Below are 10,866 nucleotides of genomic sequence, written 5' to 3' on the forward strand. Positions count from 1 at the left end.
AAGGGTTGTAACGTGGCTCGGTTCACGGTTTAAGAAACAAAGGATAAAGGCTCAAAGTTTATTTGTACCCACCCCTCTTCGTGATGTTCTTCGATCCTAAGCTCAGTTAATTCGACTTATGCATTCAAGTTCCAAGAGATCTATGGATTTGCGCCTTCGATAATATTGATGGTTCGCAAGTAATGAGAACTTCTGATATGGCAATCATTTCTTCCTTTTGGTAGTCACAACTTTGTGTTGTTCAAGAATTTCTCTTTTTTCATCTTTTTGATATCCCTAACTTTTGCCTGAACTGTCTATTGTGAGCTTACAGTCAGCGGGATGCTTGATTTTTGCCTAAGTCATCTTTCTGATTTTTGACTTAGCAGGCTTTTCATTGTATATATGTTTTTTTCATTTTTTTGTTTTTGAAAGATAATGACTGCCTTGTTTGATTGATGAACCATCATTGGCTTTTGACTGACATCTCCAACACTTCTTTGATGTGTATGGATGAACGCTTGTGATTGAAACCTTTGTTGAAAGGTGTACTGAATGATTCTCTTAAAATAGAATGCACAGCCAAATTAACTGAGAACTACCCTGCCCCAAGTTATGATCGAGGGTTTTGAATTAGTACGAGAAAGAAACTTCTACTTCTTAGGCTCAAAGGGGTTGACGAGGGATTAACATCCTTATATCTCCACTGTTTAGGATTTGAAACAATGCCTGTACATCGTCAGCATAGTCCATTCAAAAGCATACTATATGAGGTTGCGGTATCGTTTTCGTCATCCTCCCTCAAAAGGCATACAGCTTTAGCAGGAGTCGAGTATCACAAAACATATGCAAAGTAAAGACACAGTTTAAAATGAGTGATAGCGAAATAATTTATTCAAGACAAACATATGCAATGCACTGAAGATGATTATTAAAACAGATAATGTCTATCATGAGTCAAATATTTTAAACAAACAGAAAAGAAACTTGTAAATGAAAGTAGATCTAATGATCCAAAAGTTCGCCCGTCTAGACGTCAGTCATTCTTGTCATGACTAGGCATAGGAGCAGTGATCATCCCAGGAGTTTTCAGGAGGGTTGAATTTGATTTCCCCGTCATCGATCAGATCTTGAATATTTATTCTTCAATGCCCAGCAATTGTTTGTGTAATGTCCAGGACTGTTGGAATGGTACGTGCAACTCAAGTTGAGTTTATAGCCAGAGGTGTTAGAATTCTTAAGAGCATCCCTCAGAGTAATCAATCTGGTCCTCAACAGATGTTGTAATGTTTGAGCCAACGACATATCGATTTTGGTGAATTGACGCCTAGGTGCATCTGGCTTGCGTCGTTGTTGTGGAACTGGTATAGAGATTCAGAATATACGGGGTTCGAGCTTCCGGAATGTGTATCTGATAAGACTATTTCAGAAGTCTGGGGTTCGAGCTTCCGGAATGTATATCTGATTGGAATGTTTCAGAAGTCTGGGGGTCAAGCTTCCAGAATGTTCATCTGATAGAGATTGATTTGTTGATGATATCTGTCTGACCAGTTGGTCGACCTGAAAGGAAAAGTTAGTTCTATGTGATGTTATGAATGCAAATGCAATCTTTTCAAGGATCTTTAGGAATTTAGTTAGCAACATTAGAAAATGGTTTGGTCGCGTCTTTGTCTGAAGAATTCTGACTTTTGTCTTTGAATGTCTTTCTTTGAGAATCAAGCTCACCATATCCAGTGGGTCATAGCCTCTGATTCGGGCTACTCTGAATTTGAAGGTATATGGCTAGAGGAAAATAAATCCTCTTGCCCCTTGATAGGTGTAGAGTCTCTGAATAGGAAGGTATGTGGCCAGAGGAAAATAAATCCTTTTGCCCCTTGATTAGGAATTCGGTCCTTGATAAGAGTACCTGAAATTGTGCGCCCTAAATTCCTAAGATCCTTGAAAGGGTTAGTTAAATCATGTTATGCTCATGATGTCATGATGTTATGCGAATGCAATTCATTAAGTATAGTGAAATAGTAAGGGTAAACAAGTCCTTTTACAAAACCTGCAAGGAAACAAAGGTTAGTAGCAAACACAAACAAGTCACACAAGTCACACAATTTTGCCTTATGGTTATGCTTGCTTGAAGTTCGTAGGTAAGTACCCCCCCACTGAAGTTTAGTTGGTTCAACCTGTCCTATATAAAGATCGGGTTCTAGGGAGCTCATATCATTGACCTTTCTCGAAGGCGCTTATCTCAGTTCGGCAATCGAATCACCAACCGAAAAGGTCCTGAAAGTCCAGTCCATATGAGTGTAGCTTCGAGTATCAACCAACTTCAGTCGGAACCAAAGCCAGCCACCTCGCTACTTTCTAATAGGCCAAAGTCAAGTTCAACTAGGGTTCTAGGGCAAATTAGTGCTTAATGACACCACGCAGCAGCCAAGTGTTTCCTCGAGTCGGATCCCAAGGAACACCAGGACAAACCAATGTGTCACACTAACGATGGCCATCAGATCAACCACATCAGTATACGCTGTGCAGTCTCATTGATCTCATGCCATTTACCTAAGGTACTCAGATCCGGGTTAGGATCTTTCACACAGCAAAATACCCAAAACAGCCCTGCAAAAATAAAGCAAACAAAGCAAACAATAGAAAACATTTAAGGTGAATCCTAAAATTTTAAGGTAACCCCTCTTTTATCGAAATTTATCCCCAGCAGAGTCGCCAGTTCTGTAATACGGTGAACTGACTTTTTATATCGAAATGTCGCGGTTAAGCATGAGTCGCCACCGACTTTTATTTTATCCAAACAAATTCAGAAAGGCTAAAAGAAACAGAAAAAAACCTTTTAAAGAAATCTAAGTTCGGGGGGTAATTTATGCAAAGGGAAGGTGTAAGGCACCCTTTGCATCCATGGTTTTCCATGGGCTCTTAATTGCTTTGCTTGCTCGTTTTCAGAAAATGTAGATGAAAGAGGAAAAATGGACTTTAGCTCGTAAATGAGCGTAGCCAGTTTTTGAAGAATTTTGAGAAAGAATATAGAAAATAGAGCATGGCAAGGCAATTAGGGGCAATTACCTTAAACTCAGATGATAGGTCTCTTTTTAGCCTTTCAGAATGAAAGGGTCTATCCTTGCCATAAGAGGGCAGGAAGCCTTTCGTTTGGAGGTTGAAGGGTCGTCGAAGCATCCTTTGCCATAAGACTGTCCCATGCCATAGAAGGGCAGGTAATCTAAGGCAAGGATCAGAATAAGCCTTATTCGTAGGCAGCCAGAAGATACCTCAGCCTTTTTCCGTAGGCAACTTCCGAGGGTCAAGGTCATATTTGTGTATCGAAGGCAGCATCATTTAGGGTCGCACGACCTTTAGTTATCGAGGCAGCATGGCTGAGGTATCCTCATATTCGAGGGACATGGCTTATTCTGCAAAAAAAAAACACAAAGGCAACAGGCAACAGGCAACAAGGCAACAAGGCAACAGAGAGGTTACCCCAAAAGCGTGCGTGTGTGCAACAATCACGTGATTATATTCAGAAAATTATCTTATAATTAATTATCTACATTGATTTAAGGCTTGCACTCCCTAAGATTACTAACCACACAATAATATAACAATAATAATGGGGAAGGGAAATTGTAACCAGCGGAGGAGAGGGGAATTGAAACCAGCGGGATATAATTAAAACAAAAGGTTTAACACAAGTAATAATTGAGATTAGGGTTTAGGGTTACCAATACTCGTAGCTTTGGCAGTTGACAAACCCTGAAAATTGGAAAAGAAAGAATAAACAGAGGGGTGAGTGCATTATCGGTTCGGAGACAAACAATGCTAAACCTAAAAAATAAAGAGATAAAGAAATTAAAATAAATAAATAAATGAATAAGCACTTAGCTTTTAAATTTGATCTGATATGGTTGGCGGTCGGAGGAAGCCTCGGGGTGAACCCTGAAAATGGCAAGGCAAGGGCAGAAGAAGGAGTGAATGTATGCATAGTTCAAAAAATATAAAAGGTAAACACTAAAATCAAAAGGAAACAAAATAGACTTTAAAAATAAAAGAATCGAATACTTAGCTTCGTATTTGAAGTGGCGCGTAGTCGGAGGATCTTGAGGTAAACCTGAAAAGTTGAACCAAGAAAAAGGGAATTTTTAGTGTATGAATGATCTGATAACAAATCTCAAAATCCAGATTAGGGCACAAGTTAACCATGGTTAATAGAACGAAGTAGGTTAAAACCTAAACTAGGGTTAGTGTTTAAAATTTACTTTGATCACAAACCTTAATCAATTAGAAAAACCTAACCTGATTAAATCAATCTTAATTATTTAACCTATTTTTAATTAAATAACCCTAATTTAAATTAATTATCCTAATTTAATTAATTAACCTAAATTAATAACCTAAAAAAAATAAATCTAAATTAGATAATTATTTAACTAAACCTAAATTACTTAATTAATTTAAAAATTAGCTAACCTAAAATTAATCTAAACCCTAATTATTAAAAATAACTAATCCTAATTATTAAAAAACCTAATTATAGTTAGTGGTTGTTAATTATTAAAAGGAAAATCAAGAAATAATAAACATAACAAGCTGGAAAAAGGAAGAAGACTTATGGAAGGCGCTAGATCTGTTGTATGTATATCTTGGAGGAGTACGGTAGGACACAACTCTTTAGGCGTTGGATCGGTTTGGATGGGGATCGTGCGGTCCAGGCTGGAGGTGTATCGTTGTCACGCGTGAGAGAACTGCACCGAATCTGCAAGTAGTTGTTACATACAAAAAATTAGATGACTCGTGTGGGGCTCGAACCCTTGACACAAGAGTCATCAGCGCTTCGCCTTGCCAATGGTGCAATTTCCGTTCGCTGATAAACAATTCAAACAAGAGTATTATTAATAAATTCGATCTGCATAAAAAATTCAAAAGAAACCCGCGCCCAGTACTGTTCATCTCCCTCGTTGGGCTGAGTTTCTTGCCTACGCTCCAGCTTCGGTTCTGCTACAAATTCCATGGTAGCCAAGTCCCTGCAAGCATCTAAACCACAAAATTCCTTGAATAAATTCTAGTTAAACATATGGTTCAACCCGAAATTGTTTCCTAAACGTGATAGGACCATCAATTTGTATTGATTTCACCTCGAACCAAAATCCCCAATTTGAGTTTCACAAACCCTAACAATGGTGAAATCACCAATCTGCAACGAAACTCAAATTTTCTAATCCATAAACATTCCATACAATTATACAAACTCAGAAACATAATCGAAAATCATTTATAACTCGCAATTTCGCATAATCGAATTGGATTTTTTCTTGACAAACCGTAAATTGTATGCGACGGTTCTGAATGCTCTAAGCCATGAGGACGATTGGATTATCTTCAGGGACGTTCCAGGAACATGTTTGAAACGACAAGGCTTCTTGAATTGGCTTATAATCCAATACACGAGTTTGACTTTTGCTTGAAATCTCGAGAATTCAACTATGGCTCTTGCTGCAGAATCCTTGTCCAAAAAATGTCCCTTTAGTCTGATCAACTTTGTGCTTTTATATTGCTTTGAATTAGGTTAGAATCAATCTTTGCAAATCCAGATTTTGATATTTGATTTTAGCAAGAATATTGAATCTTTCTCCTTTGGTTCTCAATCAAGCTTAAACAATTTTTTCTTTCCAAAAACAATATAATAGCACCTATAAAAATCTACTAAAATACAATTAACAAAAATTCTACCTAACAATTTTTTTTATTTTTTTTATAATATGATAAGGATGATAAAAACCATAAAAATCTACCTAATATGAAATAATAGCAAAATTAATTTTTAACATTAAAACAATATAAACTATAGAAATTTAATATGAAAAAGTATAATAAGAATACAGAATTAAAAAACTAGTTAGTAAAATATTAAAAAAACTGACAAAGTAATAATAAGAGAAAAATGTCAAAAATAATGAAGGTTGTGGGATTCGAACTCAAATTCTCTCATACCTACATTTCTTACCCTTACCTTGCTATCCACTGGGCCGGTGCATTTATCTGAAATAAAATTACATTTGCTATGTGAGGGCAAATTTTGGAGTATGACAGTGGCGTTTTAAACAAAACTTAAGAAAAGATATCTTGAAGAAGATCACCCTAAAAAGGATGGTGAACTGTCTTAGAGAAGACTTTGTACTTTAAACAAAGTTTGACAAGGTTCTTGAAAGCATAAGAGAAGTTTGAATATGTCTTAAAAGACTAACTGAAAAAAATTAAGAGATGTCTTACGGAAGACTACCTAGAAAAGGTTCTTGGAAAGGAATATGTCTTAGAGAAGACTGTTTGAAAGGGTTTGAAAATAGAAAGGATAAGAAGGTGGGTCTTTAAAAGACTGTCTGAAAAAAGGCTCCTAAAAAGGGTGAGAAGTATTTGAACATGTCTTAGAGAAGACTATATGGACAGATTGAGAAATATCCTATAACGGTTCCTTAAAGGATGTGAGAGTGTTATTGACCCCATTTGATAGTGAGTGACCTTTGCAACGTGCCCCCAGGTAATGGACTTGCCCCATGGGCTATTCAGCGTCCTTGAGAGATTCCAATGGATCTTGATTAGATTGCCCCATGTAAATGGGATAATGACGAGTTATGCCGTGTGTTCACATTAGCCATCCCAGTCATGCGTAAGGGATGTTTCTTCTTTTGACGAGTTTTTAAAGCTACTTCGTCAGTCAGTAGGATTTTTTAGCCATTAGCCATGCCCCATGCAACTTCTTCCTGATGTTTAAACATCTGAATCCACATAGACAAGTGTACTTTGTAATGAAATTCATAAGATGCGAATGCATATGTCTGTCTTGAAAGTTTAAAAACATTTTTGCGTAAAACAAAGTTTTTTTTTATAAGAAAGTGATATCAACTCAAGAGTTATAGTAGACCTTAAGGAGTCAGGATACCTTTGGTAACGATATGCTTTCGAACTAACCATGCTTCAGTTAGGACTTTTAAGGGTTGTAACGTGGCCTGGTTCACGGTTTAAAGAAACAAAAGATAGAGGCTCAAAGTTTATTTGTACCCATCCCCATCTTCGTGATGTTCTCCAGTCCTATGCTCAGTTAACTATGCATTTAGTCTCCAAAAGAATTTGGGAATTATGACATTGACATTTATGATGGTTCAAAAACCAATGGTTTATCTGCAAAGGCAGTCATCCTCCTTTCTTTTCTTTTGTGAGGGTATGTAATGACCTCTTTTTGACTTTGTTGTCCCTAAATTTTGCCTGAACTGTTCGTTTTAAAACTGCAGTCAGCGGGATGCCCCAATGTTGCCTAAGTCTCCTTAATAGGTTTTGACTCAGCAGGCTTTTGCATTGCTTTCTCTTTTTTTTTCTTTGCGGATATTGACTGCCAGGTTTAATCATGACGGAGAACCATCGGTGGTTATGTTCAAAGGAACAGTTTGGAATAATTAAGTTAACTGAGCAGCTACCCTACCCCAGGTTATATATTAAGGGTTTTATTTTGTATGAAGGAAAACTCCTACTTCTTTGGGCTCAAAGGGGTTGACGAGGGATTAACATCCTTATATCTCCATTATTTTAGGGATTGAACAAATGCCTGTACATCGTCAACACGGTCTGTTCGAAAGCATAGTGTATGAAATTATGGTATCGTTTTCGTCATTCTCCCTCAAAAGGTGTACGACTTTGATCGAGAGTTGAATATCACAAAGAAGAAAACCAAGTAAAAACACAGTTTTAAATATAGTGAGAACACTAGGAATGAATCAAGACAAACGTAAGCAACGCATTAATGATTGTTGTAAAGTACATAGCATATGTCATAAGACTAATGTTTAAACAAACGGAAAGAAATTGCGAATGAAAACAAAACTAATGATCTGAGAAATCCTCCTTCTAGCCACCTATGGCTTTAGACTTGCTAGGATCTTCGAACTCAATGAGCCCTTCTTCAATCAAATCTTGGATCTTGTGCTTCAACGGCCTACAATCCTCTGTATCATGACCAGGACTGTCTGAATGATAAGTGCACCTAGCATGATGTTTGTACCCGGGAGCGGGGTTAGCTGGAGCTGAGTATGGAGGCAGCAGTGTTACCAGGTTCTGACTGAGCAGATGTTGCAGAGCTTGAGACAGCGGCATGTGCAATGGGGTAAACGATCGTTTTGGCTTGGACCTCCAGGGGTGTTGGCCACCCTGTTGTTTTTGCTGATCCTTCTGTTGTAGTGTTGGTGTCTGATTAACCAAGATCGCTCCAATAGTGTTGGGTTCCTTTTTTCCGTCATATGACTTCTTTGTATGATAGGAACCTGAGGGTGCCCCTTGTATCTTCCCATTTTTGATTCCATCTTCAATTCTCTCACCAATGACTACCAAGTCCGAGAACCCTGAAGATATGCTTCCGACCATCTTGTCGTAGTACGGCCCTTGCAAGGTGCTCATAAATATGTCCACCAGTTCTTTTTCCATCAAGAGAGGTTGGACTCGAGAAGCCATTTCCCTCCACCTTTGGGCATACTCCTTGAATGATTCATCCTTCTTTTGTGACATATACTGTAATTGCATCCGATTGGGTGCCATGTCCAAGTTGTACTTGTAATGCTTTAAGAAGGTGTTGGCCAGATCATTCCAGCTTCGGACAGAAGACTTCTCTAATTGCATGTACCAGTCAATAGATGCTCCGCTTAAGCTTTCTTGAAAGAAGTGTATCATTAGCTTTTGATCGTGGGCGTAGGCAGCCATTTTTCGCACAGACATGCGCAAGTGATTCCTCGGACATGTGAGTCCTTTGTATTTCTCGAAATCGGGAATCTTGAATTTGCGAGGGATAGTCAAGTCTGAGACCAAACTCATTTCGAAGGCATCCACATCGAAGGCATCGTATCCTTCTACCGCTTTTAGTCTTTCTTCCAGCGCCTTGATTTTTTCACTATCCTTGGAGTCTTCCCTAGAGTCGGGATTAGACTGTTGCGTCTGAGGTGCTTGGTCTGTATTGTCCACCTCTTGCACCCCGTATTGTAGATCCAGGTAATCTTCGTCCTTAAGGACATTGTCAGCAGGAATGCGAACTGTGTGGGTTGTCTCCTTCGTTTGCGGAGTGGGGACAAATCCTTCTTGAGAGGTCTCTTCTTGGAATTGGATAGCTCTCCTCACAGATCGGACTTGAGGTCTGTCCTTAGCAGGGCCAAAGCCTGAAACAAGTCCTAGCGGCGGGTTTTCGTCATCGGGGATCTCATCCTGAACCAGGGTATCCCTAGACTGAACCTCTTTTGCTTTTTCTTGTTTATCCAGGAGGACCTTCATGAATTCTAGCATTTGAGTCATACCTCCTTTAACTTCTTCCATGCTAACCTTCAGTTGATCCACTTCCTCACGAAGAGCGGCTTGATTCTGCTCTAGCTGGTCCATTGATTTCTTTTGCTGAAATCTTGTTTGATAATATGGTCGGGATGTTAGGTTATCCTTCCCAATGGTCCCTTGCTCTAGAGATAGAAGAGAAATCTTCTCTTAATGCCATGAAAATGATGTGCATGCCATGCATGATATGCTTTGTTCGAATTTATGTCTTTATCCACATCTATGGAATAAAAATCTTTTTTTCTTATTATTTTTTTTTGGATAAGACATGATGCAAGAATGCAAGTGAGGAATGATGCATGCAAACCCAAAGATTAGCAACAAACAAACCAAAAACAAATCATACGAGACAAAAATGCAAATCAGATCATAATATTTCAAGAAATCCAGGTTCATAGGTTCGACGTAGCGGCTCTTGGGAGCCAACCTTTTTATAGGGGGGTTCTAGAAGGTCTCATGGGGTCGTTCGTAGCCTCCGAGACTTTTTGTCTCTTCGGATTTTAGAACAACTCATTTTATCCATGAGGTTCGAATTTTTGGGGTAGGTTCCCGGAGAGATCAGCCAAGTATCCAGTCCTGCCCTCAACAAAGTCAAGCCTCGTTTTGGACATTTCCGAATACTCAACTCACTCTGAGTGGAGTTATCAATGAGACTCGTAGGCGATTCATACTCCCCTATTGATCTCAAAGTTAACTCCCACACTTAGGGTTTTAACATTACATAATGCCAGCAGTGTATATAAAAATATAACAATTAGGCAATTAAATATAAATATATTAACATAAACAATTAAATATAAACATATTATAAACAATTAAATATTTTTAGACAAAAAACAAAAAAAAATAATTGCAAACCCTAAAAAAGGCGAATTAGCCAAACCCTAAAAAGTTGTCAAACCTAAACCCTGCCAAAACCTATAGGAGCATAGTATTCACCATTATAGTTATCCCCAGCAGAGTCGCCAGCTGTAGCAACCTGCCTAAAAATTTAGCTTTTAGAGTCGCCACCTATTCTACCAAGGCGAATAGGAAACCTCGCGCAGTTAAGAGATCAGGGTAAGATACTATATTCAGGTCGAGGGAAGGTGTTAGGCACCCTCAACCCTTTCCTAAAGGTTAACATTGCAAAGATAAGGGTTATGGCAAAACATAAAGAAAGATGACAGACAGTAAATAGAGTTAAAGACTAATTATTTGAACATGATTAGAGTTTGGAAGAGGGGGGCATTTTTGATGTTCCATGTGAAAGTTATGCCCAGTCAAAGTTGGGTTGACTTTCTCTTAAGAAACCCTAATTTGAACCTTTTTGTATTTGTTCATCTCTGAGTTTCTATTAATGGAATCATGATCATTCTTTGATCAAATGATGATTATGCACCTCTATACTTGATGTTTGACCAATGATCATAGGTTTGAATCGTGCTTTGATTGTAGTTGGCCTTTAGGATTGGATCAGTTGACTGTGGATCTTGGGATTGTTTGAGCAAAGCTTTGAGATTGAATCTTGAACTTTGAATCATTGTGAATGAAATA

This window comes from Vicia villosa, linkage group LG6, assembly GCF_029867415.1.
Source record: "Vicia villosa cultivar HV-30 ecotype Madison, WI linkage group LG6, Vvil1.0, whole genome shotgun sequence".
In the NCBI taxonomy this organism is placed as follows: domain Eukaryota; kingdom Viridiplantae; phylum Streptophyta; class Magnoliopsida; order Fabales; family Fabaceae; genus Vicia; species Vicia villosa.